Source organism: Ornithorhynchus anatinus, chromosome 19 (assembly GCF_004115215.2).
Source record: "Ornithorhynchus anatinus isolate Pmale09 chromosome 19, mOrnAna1.pri.v4, whole genome shotgun sequence".
Classification (NCBI taxonomy): domain Eukaryota; kingdom Metazoa; phylum Chordata; class Mammalia; order Monotremata; family Ornithorhynchidae; genus Ornithorhynchus; species Ornithorhynchus anatinus.
This window is the reverse complement of record NC_041746.1, coordinates 32774628-32797311: the sequence shown is the minus strand read 5'-3', so window position 1 is coordinate 32797311 and position 22684 is coordinate 32774628. Positions and strand designations below refer to the sequence as shown.

Below are 22684 nucleotides of genomic sequence, written 5' to 3'. Positions count from 1 at the left end.
ACATCTGGATAGCTATTCCACTAAGTTAAAATGTTCATTTTTAGTGGCGTTGGGGAGGGGGAAGAAACAGCAGGATAGAAGGGCAGGGACACAATATTTGCCCTCACAAACAGGTAAGCAACTTGCAAAATGTCATTTAGAAGAGAAGTTACAGAGTCAGAATTAGAACTTAAGGTCCTTCATCTCCCACACACATGCTCTTTCCACTAGGTCACACTGCTTCCCTGTATCCAAATTAAGTCTAGCTCTAGATACCAAAAGTCAATCAACAGTATTTGAGCACTTATTGTTTGCCAAACACTGCATACTACAACAGAGTTGATAAACACATTCCTGACCACAAGGAGTTTACATCCTAGAGACTGAAATTAATATAAATAAAACTTCAGAGAACTCTAGGCATTTCCCTTGATTTCAAATCCCTTGGTTAAAAAGGTTCTTAAACTTGCTCTTACCCTCTCAGGCTCCTCTCAGTGTCAGGAAGAGTCAAGCACTGGCATATCTACTCTCTTCCTGGCTTGGGCAGTGACTAGCTGTGGAAGGCAGTCAGCTACAAATAAAAACTCACCTGTACTGGGCAACAGTTGCATGGGAGACAGTCAAGAGAGGAGACTCAAGTTTACTGTGTGGAAAGAGGCAATTATAAACCACCTCCGTATTTTTACTAAGAAAACTCTATGGAAACACTACCAGCTCGATTGCAAATGGAAGGGGGGTGTTCTGGGAGAGATGTATCCGTGGTATCTCTATGGGTTGGAGATGACTCATCAGCATAAAAGACAAAAATGCTCTCTGAGTCATTAGTAGTTGAATGTAAAACAGCTGAGTAAAACCTGCAACACTCCCCAGGTGCAAGCCCCTAAGAAATAGCTGTTTGATTGCTACTAAAGGAAGCTGAGGAAGGGTTGGGGGAAGGAGTTGGAATATGGAAAGAGCTGAAGTGTAGATGTTGAAAAGGCAAAGAGAGGATGAAGAGGGTTAAATGATCACAAGTTCAGGATTTGTGTCCTAGAAAAATGAGGTGGAACTACATTCAGGTATGTGTAACTGCTTACTTGAGTTTTAACAGAAGTCAGAGTTTTCTTTTCAGTTGTCTTTGGGGTTAGTGCCAAGAACTCAGAAACTTGTTCCTAGTTTTACTTGTGAGACTTTGAGCTAGGCAAGTGACTTCTTTGGGGTTTTGGACTTCAGAAGGTCTCAGTGGAAAGTAAGAAATTAAACCTACCCTTAAAGCTAATACAGACCTAGAAGTTCTAGAGCTGGAAAGAAGATATCTGAGGCTATGAGTTAAAGGTAGTTTTGTTTTTTTATTAAAAAAAAACTACACACCCTTTAATCCCATTTCTTGTATCTTGAGTGGTAGCCTCTTTCTAAAACCTGAGTAGGGCTGGGGAGAGTTTTGTAGATTAGAGTATCCAAATTAAAATAATTTTTTTGGCATCTTTGCAAAACTACATTCACCATAAAATCCTACTTGCCCACATGATGTGAGACTTATTAGTGACTCTCTGGAATATTTTAAGAACCCTGGCAAAACATGGTGAAAAAAATGGTATAAATCATAAGATTTTGTTGGGGCTAACAAGGCTGACTTGGAGATAACATCAAAAGGAGAAAAATGTATAACCTTCTGTTTTACATTAATTAGCCATTCTGAACAGGCCACTCTACAACTGTGAGTATGACCAAAATGATAATACTTTTCAGACAGAATTATAATGGATTAAATATAAAAGAGCAACCAAGTGAGTTATAATTCAAGTTTATGAATTTTAGATTTTGGAAAGACATCAAGAACAGTATGCCAAAAAAAATCACAAAATAATTCAAATAAAGAGCTTTCTAAGCACATCTAAAATGTCAATTGTATTTGAGCACTTACTGTGTGCAGAGCACTGTATTAAGGGCTTGTGAGAATACAATATAACAATGTAACAGATATCCATGCCCAAATATTAGAAGAAAGAGCTGTCTGTTGGAAGCCTAATGAGTTGAAATTGTTTTTCCTAGAGGAGAGAAATCCTAAATAGAGCCCCCAGTGCCTGTCTTCAAGAATGTGAAGTCCATTAGTCATAGAATGGAGATCAGCTGTACTCCATAAGAGGAACCAGGCAATCCTGCAGCATTGCTTTGATAGGAAGTAGGTTATGAAACCATTCTCCACACAAGTTTTTCTTAATCCTACTGGCAGAGTTTAGTTGAGAAAATATTAAGACATTATTAGGGGCAAAAGGGCAACTCAGAGGACTATTCATTTAGTTGAATTTAATGAGCACATGAGCACTTACTGTGTGCAGAGCACTGTACTATTACTCTGCTCAGAAAATGGTAAATTCATAGCACACATGCATCTGCAAAAAACCCTTATATGTTAATTGATGCTTATGTTATAATAATAATTGTGGTATTAAGTGCTTCTATGTACCAAACACTGGGACGGATGCAAGCAAATTGGGTCAGACACAGTCCCTGTCCAGTGTGAGGCTCACAGTCTTAATCCCCATTTTACAGATGAGATAATTGAGGCACAAAGTGCTTACTGGAACTTGTATGATAACTGAGTCCAAGACTGCCAGCTTGTTGTGGTGGTTACTGTCTACCAACTCTGTTATATTGTATTCCTCCAAGTGCTTAGTACTGTACGCTGCATACATTAAACACTAAATATGATTGACCCATTAAGCCTTAAGGATCTAGAGGAGCAGCATGACTTAATGGCTAGAGCATGGCCCTGGGAGTCATCCCAGTTCTGCCACTTCTCTGCTGTGTGACTTGGGCAAGTCACTTCACTTCTCTGTGCCTGTTATCTATACAGTGGAAATGAAGACTCTCGGGCACATATTAAGTGCTTAACAAATACCATAAACAAAAAGAACTTGGTTTCCCCTTTTCTCTGTCCTTTTACTTATTTGTATGAGAATTAAATTCATGCTATACTGAAAATTTTTTCCCCCAGTTTTTCCATGTTGTTGTTTCTTTTGGCAAATTTTCCAGAACACCACATTGCTCTTGCAATCATGTGGTTTGGGACCTCGATGCAGGGATTTTTGAAAAGCACAAAATCCACTGTTTTCCTCATACTTTTAGAGGAAGAGTGTAAATAGAAGAAATAGTATTCACTATGTGCATTTGCCAACTCAGATTTGAGTTGTGTAGAGAAGCAGCATGGCTTAATGGCAAGAGCCCAGGCTTGGGAGTCAGAGGTTGTGGGTTCTAATTCCGGTTCTATGACTTGTCTGCTCTGTGACCTTGGGAAGGTCACTTAACTTCTCTGTGCCTCAGTGACCTCACCTGTAAAATGGGGATTAAGACTGTGAGCCCCACATGGGACAACCAGATTACCCTGTATCTCCCCAGCGCTTAGAATAGTGCTTGACAGATAGTAAATGCTTAATGAATATCTTCATAAGCCCTTAGTACAGTGCTCTGCACACAGTAAGCTCTCAGTACATACGACTGAATGAATGAGTTCATTTGGGTTGAAAACTTCAGTTGGAGTTGGGATACAGTCCTGGAATAAAATATGAACCATCACAAGGTATATGTTTAACATATCCTGAACACCACTCTCAACTGGGACAGTTACTTCCTTGTTTGTCCAAGCCCCCATCTGGAATTTGAGAAAAAGGGCTCTCCTGGGTGCTATGAGATTGAACCTGAGAAATGCCAGATACCTGTCAACTGATACCACTAATGACTTGGTTTGTAGTCTCTCCATTAGACTTTTCATCAGATGATTCATATATTTTGTCCTAGATTTTTAAACCCTGACTGTTTCTGCCCCACCAAATGTATTTTATTTTATTTTTTTTTTGCTTACCCCAGTATTGAACAATGGCTGAAAGTTTTTAGGAAATTGACATTTTGACATTTTCAATTCAGGTATTGGAATATCTGAACTATATATATATATATGTGTGTGTGTGTGTGTGTGTGTATATATATATATATATATACACATTTTTATAAAAGCACAAACCTGTAAAAAAATAAAAAAAAACCCACAAAAAAATCATGATTTTGAGTTCACTGGGAACCAGATGAGGCTAAAAAACTAGAAACGGTAAGAAACAAAGTGAGTGCTTTAAGCAGAGACTAAATGGCTATTAAGTTTAAAGAGAAAAGAAGATAATTACAGTTTCACACATTTTTGACTGCTGACAATTAAAAATCATAAGCAGGTACACTGCAGTTAATAGACTTCATTAGGGGAAAATAGAGTTGAAGGCTGCCCTGCTTTTGTTATGGATTTTCACACCATAGTTCAGACTTCTGTTTTTGTAAAAGTCTAATTATTATGTGGTCAATAGATTGTCTTGAAGTCTTTCCCATCAAGAATGACTATACTTTTCTGGTAAACCACACCCAAGTCCCAAGAGTCAGTTTACATTATATCTAGAAAAGTCTAGGGTATCCCACTCTTTAGGGGGCATACAGAGAAGCAAACAGAAAATAGCTCGACTTCTGTTTTGGTATTTTTGGGGGCAACTTTATTTTTCCATTTGCTTTGTGTGAGGAAACCAGATGATTTTGAATTATACACCACATTTCCTTTCAATGGTAACCTCTTTTATTGTGATTAGATTTTTACATTAAGTGTTAATGCTTTCTACTAAGAAGCAGGTTAATTGTATCATCTATTTTCAATTAGTTCTAATAGAGTGCATGTATAGCTGTAGAATCTATTGTGCATATCCTTATTGCAATGAGGAAATGGAGTAAAAGCTATTATTTTGATGTCCTGATAAATTATGTTCCATATTATGTTAGATTAACAAAATGCATGACTAATGTCCCATGTACACATGAGCTGTGACAGCATTTCTGAATGTTAATAAATCTGAAAGCTGGCTTATGCCCAGTCCCTTTTTATAGTTAATGCAAATTAAACCCACATCTTTTCATTATATGGAGTCATTTACTTGCAAATGCTGAAATTTAGTCTTTATTTTTGGCAATTTTCATGGGCTTCAGACCAAACTCAAAATATTTAGGTCTTATGTAGAAGAATAATGCTTTTTATTGGACAGCATCAAGTGTAGCAAAGCAAAGTGAACAAAAAGACATAGTTCTGCCATAAAATCATCATAAACTTTCATTATTGGGTGAAGTTGTGGGTAGAGTTGAGGAATGATAATAAAGTTGAAACCCACCCACCAACACACACACTAGGTGTGGGGCAGCTTCTGCCAGATGAAAGTCAATGCTTTAGAATTCTCGAATCTGGAACAGTGGAGGTTCAGATGTCACAAAATTGAATTTTTTATAAAATCATAGAAATGTAGGTAAGACAAATATAGAACCAAATACCACCAAACCAGTTTGGAGATAGTTGCAATTTGAAGGTGGCCGTTCCGAAATGAACTCCCAGGCACATGCTCTTCTAATCTTGCCTCTCTTAGGTACTTAATGTGTGACTTTGGCCAAGTCACTTAATTTCTCTGTGCCTCAATTTCCTGATAATTTATGAGGTTTAGGCACCTGTTCTCCCTCCTTTTTAGACTGTGAGCCCCAAGGGGGACCTGATTTTCTTATATTTACCCCAGTCCTTGGCAAGTAGTAGGCATTTAACAAATTCAGCTATTATTATTATTATTGCTTCAGAGAATCTCTATGTTGCCATAGATTGTTTTCCACAAGACGCCTTTGCTGTCCTTTACTATGTTGTCCTTTTTGCCTGACTGGTTTCCTTGTGTGGTCTCTATTGTCTAAATGATTTCACAACTTTTAGTTGGTGATGTGAGTTACTTATAATTAGCAAGTAATGAACAAAGTCAATTTTTACATATTGTGCTGAAAATAAACTTAGAAGTTTTAGAAAACTGCAGATATATGCTAAAATCAAATAGGTGATTAGACTAAGTTGCCCTAAAAAAGGCATTTTAAGAAATTCCACTGTGTTGAAAGTCCTGGTTGACCTCAGTTCATAAGATTGTGTGGACCAAGTAAATATTTTGCATTCATGTTAATATCCCTTTGATGTAAAAAAAAATACCATTAGAAATCAAATTTAGGGGATTTTAAGGCAGTGACTGCACAGAGGGTTGCACTTCCAAGAACTAACAGGCAGAAAGTTTCTATTTTGGGTCCTTTCAGTCCTAACTAAACTCTCAGAACTTGTAATAATGGTAATTGTAGTATTTGTAAGTACTTTCAATGACCCAAAGCATTGTACTAAGCCTGGGATATATACAATAAAATCAGATTGGACACCATCCCAGGCCGATGGAAGGCTCAGAGAGGAAGCTCAGGAATTTTATCCCCATTTCACAGATGAGGAAACTGAGATACAGAAACATTAAATGACATCATAATCATGGTCACAGCAGACAAGTAGTGAAACCAGAATAGAACCTGAGTCTTGAAGCCCAGACCTGTGCTCTTTCCACTGGGCAGGATTAGAGTACAAAAGAATGTAATTAAAGCAAGGGGCCATGGCCTCAATTTAGCAGTATTTGCTCAGTGGAAAGAGCCCAAGCTTGGAAGTCAGAGGTCTTGGGTTCAAATCCCTGCTCACCACTTGTCAGCTGTGTGACTTTGGGCAAGTCACTTAACTTCTCTGTGCCTCAGTTACCCCATCTGTAAAATGGGGATTAAGACTGTGAGCCCTATGTGGGACAACCTGATCACCTTGTATCCTCCCAAGTGCTTAGAACTGTGCTTTGCACATTGTAAATACTTAAATGCCATTATTATTAATAATAATAAAAAATATTTTCAATCTCAATACATAGCTTTGATATAAAAGCATCTTGATATCCTATTTCAAACATTTAGCATGGAACAGCTCATTTTTAAAATATTCCTGAAATGCACTGAGATCAAATACTTCTAAATATTGGCACATATGCTTGTTCTCTCTCTCTCTCTCTCTCTCTTTCTCTCTCTCTCCTGCAATCAAATTTAAGGATCTTATTATGTTTCTAATTTCATTCAGTAACACCATAGCCTCAAAAATAGGATCTTCATTCAGTGCATTTTTGATGAAAAATACATTTCTTGGGCCTGAATGATGTGAAGAGAGGGTCTGATGGCATCACGTTAGGTTAAGAATTTATTAGGCGAAACACAAGCCATTTAAATTAACCCAAATGACTAACATGTCAGTTGAAAAGAAACATGTGCTTTAATTTGTTAAACTGTAACCTTTGCTATTTGAGAAAAATACTTTGACATAAACACTTTACAAATGTCAGCAGAAAATCCATTCTCCATTTCTTCACATTGGCTTTGTGACACAATGTTTGCAGATATTCGACAAGGGATAAGTTTCGATTGATTTCTTCTGCCCCTACTGTTTTCTGGTGTATTATGGGAAGTTAAAGGGCAGAAATGAACTATATTTTTTCCCCCAACCATTCGTATGTACATGCTACAGATGAAGAACTTAAATGCTGCCTAGAACTGAAAGGTCAACAACATCTTTCGAAGGACCTTTCAGTAATAATAGTCGAGGAGGAGATGAACGTTTGATACTCAGCAAACTTAATCCACTGATGCATAATTTTTTCAGAGCTATCATTCAAACCTTCCTAGAGTTGTTTACTAATTTGCCCATTGAACTATTTGTGAGTGGGTGTATAAATCTAAACATAGCTGTCTTCCTTTTCAAAGGTGATGCTAACCTAACCAAGGTGGATGTGAACATCCCCAGGTAGTACAGTCTAGTACAGTGTTCTGACTCTAGGGCCAGTGCTCTATCACAAGTTCTGTGCAAAGGAGACACTAATGATGCTTTCTCTTGTTCTGCCCCTAAATGTCTTTACCTCTAGATAGCAGAAGAGAATAACCCCAGATAGACACACATAAATGTAAAATCAAAGGAATATTTGTAGCTCTGAACCAGAATGTTTCCTGCAAAACCACTTGTTATCAAAAATAGTGTCAATAATTCTTTTAATGGGGAGAAGTGGATTTCTGAGCAAAGATGATTTGAAGGCAGCTGAATGGCTTCTGTTTTCCTGGAATAAAAAGGCTAATGAAAAAGCCTTCTAAAGCTTCAAGTGAACCACAACTCATTTTTCAGAGCTTTTTTGATACTAGCCTGAAATTTAGGCTTTCTTGAACAACAGGTTTCAAATTTAATCCTGATCTTTTTTGATTATTTTTGTTTCCTGTTTAAATTTTCTGTACCAATGGGAAATATTTATTTGTAAAATTTAGTTTTTCTCTGTGTCTCCCTGTAAATTGTGAACTCATGGATAGCAAAGAGTGTATGTTTTGCTCTTGTACTCTGCTAAGCAGTTAGTATAGTGCTTCAAAATCCATTGACACTCAGTATTACTGATTGAGTGAATCTGTAGGGAACAGTATTTTGTTCTCAAAAGAGAAATGGCAAGTGGGAAACCCAGTTGAAGATCTTGTTAGAACTCTGGTCATATTAAATTCCACCCTCCTTGCTGTGTCACATGATTACCCATAGAGTTAACACATAAGAGAAGAATTAATTTAAATACTGAGATAGGATTTTTCCAGCTGTGGTGATTATTACTATTTTCTGTTGGTAGTAAAACCAAACTGTTGCCTACTTTACTTTGGTCTCATAGAGTTATAAGAGTAGTAGTGATGGTTCTTGAGGACTTATTTGAATGCAATGCACTGTACTGTTTGGGAAAGTACAACAGAAGACATTCTTCCTGCCCACAGGGAATTTACTTTTTCTGAAATGCACATATAGCTTTTCTGAGGAGTCTGCCACAGATTATATGGAATTTCAATGCATTTTCCCCACCCAGAGCCTAATAACTCTGATTTTAACTGTTTCACCAACTCCCTCTCAATGAAAACTCTTCATTTTTAGTAGAATGATGTCTTGAAATGTGGCTCCAAAAATGGAATGCAGAGGAAAAAGGACTTTGACTTCTCGTTGTTGTTCTTAAAAGAAAAAAGATGTAGTTCAACCAAGCAGCTAAAGTATTTATTTCCCAAGATGTATATTACCATATTGCTTAATAGATGTCAGTGATAGGATACTTGAACCTTTTTGATTAAGCTCCTGTTGAACTTTAGATTGCAATAATCAACAGTCAGTACCATTTAAATTTTAGATTATTTAAGAAGTCTTCAGAAGCACAGACATTATAATATGAGATGATTATTGTAGTTGTTATGAAAGAGGCTGTTAAATCCAGTGGGAACGTTCATCAGCATACTGTAATCAGCAAGTAGAGAGAATGCTTAATTACAGTTATTTAGGTGACATGTTGATGCAGTGGTAGTGGTGTTGAAAGCAGAAAAGTTGCATGAATTAGCACTTGTATGCATGTGAGAGGATATTAAAAGACATCAATATCAATGTGGAATGCCTGGTTGTGGGACTGCATGCAATAATTTATCTTACCTTACAGACTACTATGTTTAGCATTCATGATGACTGGCTTACACTTTTCTCTTCCTTCCCAAATTAATTCCAAGATAAATAGTTATATTTTACTGGGTAGTAAGAAACAGAATCCAGGATGTTGAAAATAAATGATAAAAGACTATGCTCTCATTTCCTCTTCCATTCCCTTCTGCATTGCCCTTGCACTTGACCCCTCCTTCAGCCCATGGCACTTGTCTGCTGTGTGACTTTGGGAAAGTCACTCCATTTCTCTAGACCTGTTCCCTCATCTGTAAAATGGGGATTAAGACTGTGATTCCCACATGGGACAACATGATTACCTTGTATCTACCCCAGTGCTTAGAACAGTGCTTGGAACAGTAAGCACTTAACACATACCATTATTATTATTATGTTCAGATCTATTTATTTTAATATCTGTCTCCCCCTCTAAACTGTAAGCTCCTTGTGGGCAAGATCCTGTCTATGAACTCTGTTATACTCTCCCAAGCATGTAGTACAGTGCTCTGCTCTCAGTAAGAGCTCGATACATATGATTGATAAAATGTGTTGAAATCATCTAACCGACTGAGGTGATTGAAGATAAGATCATAATGCCAAATAAAGAAAAGATTGAGCCAATCAAAGTGCATTTTCCTGGTCTTTTCTAGAAGAAAGTCTGGGTTGGTAACAGACTTTCAGGTTCTTGAGAACAAGGACCACATAATAATAATAATATTATGGTATTTTGTTAAGTGCCTATGTGCCAAGCACTGTACTAAGCACTGGGGTAGATACAAGGTAATCAGGTTGTCCCATGTGGGGCTCACACTTAGCCCCCATTTTTACAGATGAGGTAACTGAGGCACAGAGAAGTTGTCATACAGCAGACAAGTGGCAGAGCTGGGAATAGAACACATGAGTCAATGGTTCTAATCTCGACTCCGCTACTTATTTGTTGTGTAATCTTGGACAAATCACTCAATTGCCCCGTGCCTCAGTTACCTCATCTGTAAAATAGGGATTAAGACATTGAGCCTCATATAGGCCAGGGACTGTGTCCAACCCAATCAGTATTTAGTACGGTGCCTGGCACATAGGTGCTTAACAAATACCATAAAAAAGTGTTTTAAAGGCATAGTGGTACCTGAGACAGAGCCAGTCTGTAGAGTCTCATCTCTGCCACCAGCTGGCCTTATCTTGCAATGACTTAAACCCTATGGGCCTCATTTTCCTCATCTGTAAAATGGGGACAATCATACATGCTTCTCCGTAAAAGGGCTGCTGGGAGAACCTAAGGAAATCACGGATTCCAAAGCATTATGGAATAATAGACACATCAACAGAATTTATAGATCCCCTCTTGTGTGCAGGGTCTTGAAGTACAAATCTGGGGAAAAAACAGAAGCAGTAATAAAAATAATAGTAACTGTGGTATTTTTCTCTTAGGCCCATACTTTTTACATTAGATTGCATCATCTCCAGAGATTATTGAGATCACTCTTTCTGTGGGGTGATGCTTTGATATTGCTTTCAAATTCATGGATCACTCTGCACTGCCAGGTACAAATAAAATCTGGTTTTCTGATAGCAGAAGATGTTTATCAGCTGGTTTGGTTGGCCCCTCCCTCCTGGATTGCAAATGTTGGATTTAGCCCTTCAAGACCCATATATCTAAGTACTCTCTCCCTTTAAAATGTAATCCCAGACAGAATAAATCTGAATTGAAATCAAGTCACAACTAAATCAAACCTCCCTGTCCATTCAGGCTGTGTCTTACTACATAATGAGCAGGACTCTGTACTGTCCATCTTCTTAAATGGACCCAATGATGGAATTTATCCAACTTGCATTACAGAGCCATTCAGTAATCACTCCTCACTGCAATGAATTTTCTCTATTACTGCTGGCCTCTTCCCATTCTGCACTTGGTCCTATTAACCTGAAGTATACCTTATTGGCCCGACTAAAATAGTGTTTCTTTTCACAATTGATTCTTTGAAATCTTTGCCAATCAGTGTCCTGTGTTCAGTTGTTTCTTGGCCCATATACTTGTTTCTTGTTGGCCGAATATTTCCATTTGTCTGGTACCCATAATCATTTGTGTTTAATCTTTTCCTGAAAAGTCTCACCTTGGTCAGTACATGGTTTCTGCTGTTATGCCTGAAGGAGGACTGATTTCAAGAAAGCTTTGAAAATAGAGCTGTGGCCTGGTAGATTTGGAGAGGGAGGGTATTCCAGTCACAGGGAGAATCAGTGTGGTGTAGTGAATAGAGTAGGGGACCTGGGTTCTAATCCCAGCTCTGCCACTTCTCTGTTTGACTTTGGGCAAGTTGTGTAATTTCTCTGTATCTGTAACCTGATCTGCAAATGAGGATTAAAGCTGTGAGCCACATGTAGGACCTGGACTGTGTCCAACCTGATTAGCTTGTGTCTTCCCAAAAACTTTGTAAGTGCCTGGCATGCCATTTAAAAAGAAACAAACAAAAATAAAGTATTGTGCTAATACATGGTTGAGAATGAAGGAAGGATCTTAGTTTTCTTGTCACATCCTTCCCATACCATCTTTTCAAAATAGAATACCTTCTGATTTTCATTCACCTTAAGGAATTCAGAGGGAAAATAGAGCATTTTGAGGTATCAACTGAGATATTATTATGGTGAAATTTGATCTCACACCAAACTGGTGGAAAGCATTCTTAATAATAATAATGGTGGTATTTGTTAAGCGCCTACTATGTGCAAAGCACTGTTCTAAGCGCTGGGGTGATACAAGGTGATCAGGTTGTCCCACATGAGGCTCACAGTTTTAATCCCCATTTTATAGATGAGGGAACTGAGGCACAGAAGTTAAGTGACTTGCCCAAAGTCACACAGCTGGGGAGTGGTGGAGTGGGGATTAGAACCCATGACTTCTGACTCCCAAGACCAGGCTCTTTCCACTGAGCCATGCTGCTTCTTGGCTGCTGATACTTCTAATACTCTTATTTTAAAGTCTTTTAAAAATTTTCATATTTTTGTTGCAGATCACTTTAGTGAATCATATTATATCCTACTAAAATAACCTGTCCAGAAGCATTAGCAGATGCTCAGAATAGTACTGCTGCTACTTTTCATTTTAATGGGATAGTTTTTAAGAAATTATACACCCTTAATTTTTCTCACAGATCATCCCAACTGGTAAACTTTTCAGTCTGTTTGCCAAACAGCTCACAGTAACACTGCACTGTGGTCCTTCTGCCCTTTGTTTGAAGACTCAATATTTTGAAGCTCCATGAAGTGGATTTCATGCTGAGTTGCAGAGTAAATCAAAACAAAGTGCATGAAACCTCAAGTATCCCGAGAATAAAATTCTGGACAACCACTGAAACAAGTCTTTTAAATATACCGTGTGTATATCCTCATGGTATAGAGCCATTCAAGAACTGTAGAAGATAGAGAGAGACACTTATTTTACACAGGGATCCCTTTCTCTAATGCTTCATTTACCACTCTTTTGCACTCATCTTATTGTATTTTAATACTAGCATTTTTTAAAGCACTCTTTCACTTTGTGGTGAACCTGTGGTTTTGCAGCACATGATAAGCTCATAAGGAGGGTATTTAAGTACTTCCTGTGTGCCAAGCATTGTGCTAGGTGTTGGGGTATAAACACTAAATCAGTGGTATTTACTGAGTATGTGCCGAGAGCTTACTATGCACTTGGGACAGTATAATATAACAAGGTTGGTAAACACGTTCCCTGCCTTTGAGGAACTTAATCTTGACGGGGCGAGAGGGATTAAAATAAATTACAGTTATGTAAGTAAGTGCTTTGGGGCTGAAAGTGGGATGGATGTCAAGTGCTTAAAGTGTACAGATCCAATTGTAAAGGCAAATCATTCATTCAATCATATTTGAGTGCTTACTGTGTGCCCAGCACTATACTAAGTGCTTGGAAAGTACTATTTCGCAATAGAGACAATCCCTGCTCACAATGGGTTTACAGTCTAGAAGGGGGGAGACAGACATTGAAACAAGTGAACAGCATCAATATAAATAGAATTTTTTTTATATATATATATATAATTCTATAAAAGTGCTATGGGGCAGGGAGATAGGGGAAGAGCTAAGGGAGAGAGTCGGTGACGTGGAAGAGACGGGGAGCTGAGGAAAAGGGGAGCTTAGTCTGGGAATGCCTCTAGGAGGAAGTGAGCCATCAGTAGGGCTTTGAAGCAGGGGAAGAGTGACTGGCAGATTTGAGGAGGGAGGGCATTCCAGGTCAGAGGTAGGACATGGGCCAGGGGTGAACGGCGGGACAGGCAAGATCAAGGTACAGTGAAAAGGATAGCACTATAGTGGAGTGTGTGGGCTGGGATATAGAAAGAGAGAAGGGGCAAGGTGATGGAAAGCTTTGAAGCCAATAGTGAGGAGTCAGTAGATACAGTGCCTGTCCCAAATGGAGCTCACAGTCTAAGGGGGAAGGAGAACAGGCACTTAGTCCCTGTTTTGCAGATGAGGAAACTGAGATACAGAGAAGTAAAGTGATTTGCCTAAAGTCACACAGCAGGCAAGAGGCAGAACTGTGATTAGAACCCAGGTCTCCCGACTCCCAGACTCCTGTGTTCTTTCCATTTGACTAAACTGCTGCTCTTCTAGTGTCTCTTAATAACAGAGTTACTGACTTATATGTCTGCATTACCTTTAGAGTGCTCTCATAGCAAGATAACATTGCAAAATTTACCTTGGCTTAAACACACCCCTTGGCCTCCCTGAGAGGTGTTTTGCCTGGCTTGATCAGTGATAAAAGCCCATCTTCATTTAGTAAGGATAATGGCAGATTAATTAAGCATAGGTAACAAATCCCTAATGTGTTAGCACAAGGTACCTTTTTACTAAATAGTGTGTGAAAGATTACCAATAATTATATACTTTTATGCGTGAGCCCTCAGAATTCAAATCTTTTTAGAGGCATGCATTTATACTGCTGTTTGGCAGTTTCACTATATTTCATGAGTACTTTATCCACTTAATGTGTTTATATTGTTTTTGGTCAATTGTTTTGGATTAGGGAAATCTATTATATATTTTACTTATTTCCTATAATTGGATTAGGACATTTTTGTTTAACACTGGGTTTTCATGGAACTAATTTAAAGCCCTAACCAGGATATGGTGGTACTTAACCTCAGAAATCCAATGTTAAACTACATGTGTTGAGGATGTCTACTTGTATATCCTTTTTACCTTGTGATGTAAATGCTTAAATTCACTGGCATGGAATAAAAATTCTAAAAAGTGCTACAGTGTCAGGATTTTGACAGGAATGAATATCATAATGATTATGCAAACACATTTACTACTAATCCGCTTTGATGGATGAGGCTTTCAAGTTTACATTGTTTAGGAGTTTTTAATTTAGTTGACCCAACATCAAACCTAGATTTACTTTGTTTACTCATACCATGAGAATGTGAAAAATGATAAATGTCTGTAGCCACGTTTCATTTCTCTCTGAGTGAGTTTTGAATCAAATGCGTAGATTCCTCATTGACAGTACATCTCTACATTGGAGCAAATATCTCAAAGATGAATAGCTTGTCAGGAAAAGCTCAAGATAACAACACTGATCTGCAAAATTATATTCCTTATGTTTAAAAATAGTAACTGTTTATGCTGAGGATGTGATATTTTCAAAAGATGAAACTAGGGAAAGTGTCCATTACTGCAAAATATTTCATGAATGTATTTTTGATACATATAAATTATATATTAGTCCTTGATTGTCAAAGTTAGTGCTTCAGATGGTAGACTCCTGCATGTGTGGTTGAATCATGCGTAGCAATAAAAGAATCAGTTGGAAGTTATGATGTAATGTTCAATACTGAAAATTAACTGTAGCCATCGGGATTCACAATTTGACAAAGTGACAATGAAAATATCCCATAGGATCTTGCTTTGATTCTGTTAAGATCTGTTATGTTTATCACAATATGTCACCTATATATAATAGTCACCTATCTTAAATGACAGATGACCTTCAGTCAAATAAGACGTCCAGATGGAAAATCTGCACAGGGGAATTGGTAAAAGTGCTTGTAGTTTGCACAGCATCACTTTTTGGCTTTATCTCATTCCTGCCAGTTGGACTCCCACTGGGGCCTAGAGTACAGTGGGTGGCAATTTTTTCTGTGCCTGACCCACGGACTGTGACAAAAACACAGTGCCGACACAGTCCCGACACTCTATCATTGCACAGTGACCAGGCAGGTGGCTACCCTGGGAACCACTGTGGTCTTCCCTGCCATTAGCCAGTGTTTTTTTTTTATTTTATTTTATTTTTTAGTCCACAGAACATTTTAGAGAAGCAGTGTCACCTAGCTGATAGAGCACGGTCCTGGGTTCTAATCCAGATCTGCCACTTGTTTCCTTTGTGACCTTCACAAGTCACTTAACTTCTCTGTGCCTGTTACCTCATCTATAAAGTAGGATTTAACACTGTGAGCTCTGTGTGGGACATGGACTCTGTCCAATCTGATTAGTTTATATTCACCCCCAGCATTTAGTACAGTGTCTGGCACATGGAAAGCACTTAAATACATTTAAAAAAAACACAACAAAGCAAAACATACAAAGTAAACATTTTTAGATAGCTCTTCAGTCAAAAAACTTCACTTTTTCCATCTGCTCTGTTTGATCCCCCTGACACCTCAATAGTGAACTGCAGGATGTCCCAGTGGTTAGGATTACAGCAATCCACTCTTTGTTGTGAGTAGAGAACGTGTTTACCAATTCTTTCGTATTGTTATAATGTACTCTTCCAACCACTTAGTACAGTGTACTGCACACATTAAACACTCAGTAAATATGATTGATTATGTGATGATGAAACTAATGGTATTTATGAAGTGATTAACTATCTACTAATTACTAGGTTAGGTACAAGATAATTAGGTCAGTCACAGTGCCTGTCCCAAATAGGGCTCACACTTTAAGAACCACTTTTCTTCTGCCCCCATCTCCTAAGTTTGCATCTCAGCTATCTCCCTTCCCAGCTCTGTTGGTTTCTGAGCCCAGGTGGTTAGGATAGTAGTAATAGGAGTTACTGCTCCTCTAGCAACCAACATAGATTAGATGACACAATTAAATCTGTATCAGTCATTTGGAATTTAGCGACCTGAAGTTATTGATACCAATTGTATTTCATTCAATTGTATTTATTGAGCACTTACTATTTGCAGAGCACTGTACTAACCACTTGGAGTGTACAATTTGGCAACAGATAGAGACAATCCCTGCCCAATAATGGGCTATTGAGTGCTTACTATGTGCAGAGCACTGTACTAAGCACTTGAGAGAGTACAATGCAAAAGAACTAGCAGGCATATTCCCTGCCCAAAATGAACTTAGTCTATAGGGGGAGACAGACATTAATATGAATAAATATGCAATTTATAATTCAAAGATATGTACATAAATCCTGTGAGGGTGGGGTGGGCGAATATCTAGTGTACAAAGGTCACAGAATGAAGTGCATAGGCTAAGCAGAAGGGATAACCAGGGGAAAAAGGACTTAATGGGGGAAGGCCTTTTGGAAGAGATGTGATTATAGTATTGTTTGTGGAAGTGGCCCTCTGGTTTGCACGGTAAACACACTGGCATTTAAGTAGGCCTAAGAGTCCATTAGGAGGTGATGATGTTCTTTCCCACTGACATTATCTCTTAACAAATGTGTTAATGTGTTCTCTCCCTCTCAGCATTTAAAGGATCCTTTTTCAGATTTTCTTGAAGAATAAGAGCCACAGACAGCTGACAAGCTGAAAGGTGTAACTGTCTCATTTGGAATACTGTATTTCAAATACACAAACTTTTCAACTCTTACTGTTTGAAGTTATCTCCTGACAATCTGGTTGAGTGAATGAATGAATAAGTGAATGATTTACCAAACTCAGCCTATACACTCAAATGATAGACTAAGAAATTACCTAGAAAGAGAAAGGCAATACTTAGATATATCTCAAGATTTGGAATCAATTGCAGGAAAGTATCTAAAACACAGAGTATTGCCTACGAACCTCTGCCAAACACTGTGCTGAGCACAGGAGTAGATGCAAGATAGATAAGGTAGAGTCCCTGTGCCAGCTTGAGGTACAAATCCAGCAGATATTTTATCCCCGAACTATCAATTGACTGGTGGCAGAGCTGGCATTACAATTTGGGTTTTGTGACATCCAAGGAAGCAGCATGGCCTAGTGGATAGAACACGGGCCTGGGAGTGCTATGAATAGTGCTCTGCACATAGTAAGCGCTCAATAAATACCACTGATCTGGATTCTAATCCTAGGTCTGCTGCTTGTCTGCTGTATAATCTTGGACAAGTCACCTTTCTGTGCCTCGGTTCCCTCGTCTGTAAAATGGGGATTAATACTGTGAGCCCCATATGGGACATGGACTTTGTCCAAACCAATTAGCTTGTATTTAACTCAGTGCTTAGTACACTGCTTGGTACACAGTAAGTGCTAAACAAATACCTACACCCAGACAATGCTTTTCCTGCTAGGCCGCTCCAACTTCAAAGATCACCCTGAAGCAGCAACCCCTGAATTGGCCACTGTGGAAATCAGTGCCAGGATTTCCACCAGCTGCCCAAGATTGCTGTTGCTGTTCTGGTCAACAACTGGCATATCTGGGCCATTAAAGAGGTTAGGGCCCAGGTTTGATGCTTGGAGGCCCATTGACATTGGCCTGACTCTCCAGAATGATCAATCAGTAGTATTTGAATGCCTACTGTGTGCAGAGCACTTTATTAAAAGCTTATTAGAATACAATATTCATTCAATTGTATTCACTGAGCCCTTACTGTGTGTAGTACTAAGCCTCTGGGATAGTATGGTACAACAATAAACAGACATATTCCCTGAGGGCAACAAGCTTACAGAATTGAGAATTGGTAGACAATGATCTTTACCCTCTGAGATCTTACAGTCTATTAGATGGGTACAAGAGGTATTTTAAGAATCAACTACCATCTTCATCTAGGTTTCTCAAGTGGGTCTCCCAGCACAAATCAGTGCCCAGGGTTTCTGAAGGGGAATTAAGTTCCATGTTTTCAGTGGAAGGAGGATTCCCACAGGCCTTCTTGCTGGTAAGGGATGGCATAAGTGTCCAATGATCCATCAGTAGTGTCTATTGAGTATCTACTGAGTACAAGGAACTGTACTAAATACTTGGGGGAGGACCACAAATGCAACAAAGAAATTCCCTGACCTTAAGAAGCATGCAGTCTAATGGAGGAGACTGCCAATAGGAGAAGGAAGAACAACGATATTCCAGGAGGAAAAGAGGGAAACCCTCTTATCTCATATGATGTCATTACATAACATCTAGTGGGTGTTATGCTGGGTGGCTAGCATGATGACATCATATGGGAGTACCCTTAATCCCCAAATCTGCCTCCTCTCCTTGACCTTGAGGTCCCTTGACTCAGGTAGAGAGGCCAGGCATTTCCCATTCTCAACCACCCAACCCTACTGGCCATTCACCTGTCTTTCTAGGCCATGATGGCTCCTGCAGTATTTTGGGCCTGTTTTCCAATAGTTTGTCAGTCAGGCAATGAGAATGTTTTGAGTGTCCACAAGGCACCGAAGTACTGTGCCAATCACAAGTACTGTGCTGTATTACCAATCAGAGCCAATATCTATTGATTGCCCTTGAGTGGCAATTTTTGGTCTGACTACCACCCGCTGTTGATACTTAACATACTGTAACTTAGATTAGCAGAGCAGAGTAGCTGGTCTGTGGAATTTCAGAACTTGCTTCTTTAGAATCTGAGGCAAAATCCCTGAAGCATTTGAACAAGCCAGAAAGATTTTTTTTTTTTAATCTTCTATGCTATCACAGAAACTGAGGGGTGGGGAATGATTCCCAGTTGCCCCAGGTACTACTAATTCACTCAGGGGCTAAAGTATTTCACCTTTTATATGCTGTGATGGATTTGAGCTTGCTTCCTGCTTTGGGAAAGTGAATTAAGGTCCCTTAGTTTGTAAAGGGAGGAAGCCAAGGGCATCTAGTCAGGCTCTTGGCTGCTACCAGACCAGAGACCAATGGCCAGTGATGGACTCTTGCCCATCACATCATTTGGAAAAAGCACACACATGTGCATGCACACACACACTCCATTGCTAATGAGCTATAGATTACATAGTAGAATATTTGCTTCTAATATGAGGAAAAATAATGTAAAATAGTTTTTTTCTCCCTTTTTGTACTAATTTCACTTAACTTTATTTGAACCTTGGGTGCAGATAGATTGCTTGAAGCATTAAAATGAGGAATTTATACCCCATTTGAAAAAAATAATTTATAATTCCAGATGGTAGTGTTTAAACATGATTTGATCATTTCCATATACAAAATCCAGTTTGTACAATTTACCCAAATATGGGCTAAAATCCAGTTTGTGATGACTATGCATGTTTTATGCTTTCATTTTTCCTATATAACAACTTCCCTACATTTAAATGAACTATTTCTACTACAAGTTAGATATAATTTTCTGCCAAGTAAACAGTGTCACCAATATTTAAAATGCTTAAAATTTAGGATAGAATCACAAATGAGAATGAGTCACAGAAAAACCATCTTCTATTATTTCTCATGATTTGCCTTGAGGCAAGTAATTTATTATAAATTATTTATTCATATTAATGTCTGTCTCCCCCTTTAGACTATAAGATAATTATGGGCATGGAATGTTTCTGCTAATTCTTCTGTATTGTACTCTCTGAAGCACTTAGAACAATACTCTGCATTGGTAAGCATTCAATATATACCACTGATTGATAAGATGAGGAAGGTTTTCAGAAGCAACATGACCTTAAGGGGGGTAGAGCCTGGGAGTCAGGTGGACCTGAGTTCTAATTCCGGCTCTGTCACATCTGCTGTGTGTCTTTGGGCAAGTCACTTAATTTTACTGTGCCTCAGTTACCTCTTCTGTAAAATAGGGATTAAGATTGTGAGCCCTAGGTGGGACAGGGAGTGTGTCCAACCTGATTAAGTTGTATCTACCTCAGTGCTTGGTACAGTGCCTAGCACCCAATAAGCACTTAAAAATACTATTTAAAAAAACTCAATTACCTGATTTCTAGCTCCTTGGGTACTCTCAATTTCTTAATTTAGAAGGTTCTGTTTTCTCCCCACATGGTATTGGATTCCTCTTTCCCTTAATTGTTGTATATGCATCTTGGAAAATCAATGGAAATATAAAGGAAAAATAATACTACAATCAGTGCATTTATTGGGTTCATATTGTGTGCAGACCACTGTTCTACCTTTGGGAGAGTACAATATCTCACTCTCCCCCCACTTGACTCTCTGCCCCCTTGCTCTCTCTTAGCTCATTTCATATGAGGATTAAGCCTGTGGAGTACAAACTGATTACCTTGTATCTCTTCCAGTGCTTAATATAGTGCCTGGCACATAGTAAGTTCTTAACAAATATCACAAAAGAAAATAAAAATTGAGCAGCACAAAGTGAGCCAAGCAGGGCTGTTGCTTGGATGCTAGGAAGAACCCAAATTTTTGCTATTCCTAATGTTCTGTCTTAGTCTCTTTAAGGAGAATGAGATGCATGCTATTTTTAGGAGGTTATTTTAAAAAATACCCAATTTGGCAAGGCAATTGTCCCTTCAAGGTCTACTTCTGGATTCTTTCCATCTCAGCATGGCTTTGAGAGTGTCAGAAGAGGAGCAGGTGACTGCATGGGGACACTAAAAATATGATCTGCCCTGCAGCAGCAGCTTGGTGACTGACACGTGTAAATTAAAATAAAAATAATCATTTTTCATTCTATGTCCTTTTCTAACCACTGAAAAATTCCCCAGAAATCTGGTCAGAAAAATATTTTAGCTTGAGGGTGCGCATGCATGAAAGAAACAACTCTCTAACCTTTCTCTGCTCTTTCAGAATACATCTACCCCCTAGTACACTGATTTCAATTGACTTCAGAACATGTAGCTCATTTTTCCCCTCCCCTTTAGTTGAATCTCAAGGAGCTCTTTGAAAGAGAAGAGATATCACCCAAAATAAGCTAGGTAAGGAGACAGTGTATTTATGAAATTGCTAGAGAAACTATTGGTTTCTATCTCTTACTGTTTAAGTAACCCCATGCTGGGTTGATTTTCTTGTTTCTCCTCTGACACCATTTTCTATCAAATGTGGCCCCTTCCCTGGGATCTGAACTGAGGAAGAAGCTTTATCAAGCCGGTACACTAAAAATGGTTTTCTTCTATCCCTACTGAAACTTTGAATCTTTAGTGCACAGCTTGCTGCAGTTTTAGAGTGAATGGGTTGCAACTCTGAACTATTACTGGAATGATTCCACCAATTGAGCAATAATATTTGCATGAAAATGGGTGTCTCAGAATTTTGTTTTTGCTTATAGTGCTGCACAACCTTTATATCACTTTCAAACACACTTAGTCTTCTCATGCATAGAACTTGGAAAAATGTTTGCCAAGAACAGTTATCTTAAACTGGAAGGAAAATAGGTGAAGGACATGCTAACTGTTTAGTTCCCCATAGAATTGAGATGGAGCAAAAAATGAAAGACAAGGCCATGAATCCTTGTTTTACTCATCTCCATTTATTTTACAGCAAATGTCTTATGCAAATGTAGACCATTAGCACGCTCCTTTTAGGCCTGTTGAATCATATATTCTTGTATTCTCCCCTTCATTTTTCAAGGCCCTATAGTTTGCAGAGAGTAGCTATAAAAATTATTCTTTTCTTAAGAGTCTATTATCTCATCATCTGTTGAATTTTGCAAAGTGCATGAACATTTCTTTTTGTTTTATCACTCTTTTTCCTATCTGTTGCTTGTTCCGCCTCAAGAAGTAGACTAACAAATACATACCCTAACATGGAAATAATCAGACTGAGAGGATTTTAGAGAAGCAGCGTGGCTCAGTGGAAAGAGCACGGACTTGGGAGTCAGAGCTCATGGGTTCAAATCCCTGCTCTGGCACTTGTCAACTGTGTGACTATGGGCAAGTTACTTAACATCTCTATGCCTCAGTTACCTCATCTGTAAAATGGGGATTAACTGTGAGCCTCACGTGGGATGACCTGATGACCCTGTATCTACCCCAGTGCGTAGAACAGTGCTCTGCACAGAGTAAGTGCTTAACAAATACCAACATTATTATTATATACTGTTAGTTTACCCATTGCTCAAGATTTTACGGTGATTGCTACTGAAGGTATCAAGCAACCCATTTGCTTGTTGGAAAGTACCTTAAGGTTGGAGTAGAGAACAGTGCAACTATAGTCTAGTCTCCTTTGTTAATTGCAATAGAATGTATAAAATATGTAATAAATGCTATT

At 38.5% G+C, this 22684-nt stretch overlaps 1 long non-coding RNA gene across 1 annotated transcript in view; it reads left to right on the top strand.

Annotated features, from left to right (window-relative positions):
• Window positions 1-918: 918 nt before the first annotated feature.
• The window catches only part of LOC114805723, a 137830-nt gene continuing 116064 nt past the window's right edge, over window positions 919-22684 (top strand). The window contains exon 1 of the long non-coding RNA XR_003753751.2: window positions 919-1037. This is a non-coding gene — a long non-coding RNA (uncharacterized LOC114805723). The remainder of the gene's footprint in view (window positions 1038-22684) is intronic.